The following is a 1,061-nucleotide window of genomic DNA, read 5'->3' on the forward strand; positions in this document are numbered from 1 at the left end:
CATATGTGTGGTTACATCTCCCGACACATATACATACTGATACGTCTAGCATAAAAATCATCATAAATGATCATTTGCAACCATTCGTAAGGATATTTATATGCGCGGTTACATCTCCCGACACATAGATATACTATTACGCATAGCTAAATCCATCATAAATCAAATCATTATCATCATAAAATATCGTGCCATTCATGCTCATGCTTCATGGTAATTATGTACATAACTTGTGTGTCATTCATGTAATACATCATCTTCATCATACTTGTCATGTCGTTCAGCATTTTTCATGGGGGGACACGCTCCATAGTAGTGAATACTCTACTCAACCTCCACTACTAGGATTAGTCTACCATACCATGACATCATGCAATTTTCGTGTTGTTTCATGACATGCTTATGATCATGTCAATGAATCTTTATGCTTATGCCTATTCATATATCATATCATGAAATCACTTGTCCATGTTGCAAAACATCAAAATAATCATAACATATCTCATCACAAGAAATTTCAATCATATGAAAGCTTATATAAACCCTTTGTAAACATCTCATGGACATCATCAAATTATCAAAGTATTATAAATCATCTTTTATATCAAGTAACTTTGGTTCGAAGTCAAATAACTATGTCTTGCTTTGAACACATTTTGAAAATGTATATTTTTGCTTAGTAAGTAAAAATACTTACAATGTACACTTGGGTACACTTGAGGAACCTTGACTCACTTGCAATGTACATATTCATTTACATGGTAATCACACTATTATGCTTAACTCTAGGCTTAAACAACTCCAACTTTACAAAGATACTTGATCAACACAAGTATCCTATCCCAAAGGGCAAGCCTAACATTCTAAGGTTTCCATGTGACACCATTTTAGCTTATAAGACTAATCCATAGAGAATCTCTAGGGTTAAGCACTCCAAAATACCCAAATTAACACTTAGAAAAAAAAAACTGGGTTTTAGGTCTTACCTTGATCTTCGGTAGAACTCAAAGTTCCAAGCCACAAAACTTCAACACAATGCTCTAGGATGGTTTATAAGTCTT

Source organism: Corylus avellana, chromosome ca11 (assembly GCF_901000735.1).
Source record: "Corylus avellana chromosome ca11, CavTom2PMs-1.0".
Taxonomy (NCBI): Eukaryota; Viridiplantae; Streptophyta; class Magnoliopsida; order Fagales; family Betulaceae; genus Corylus; species Corylus avellana.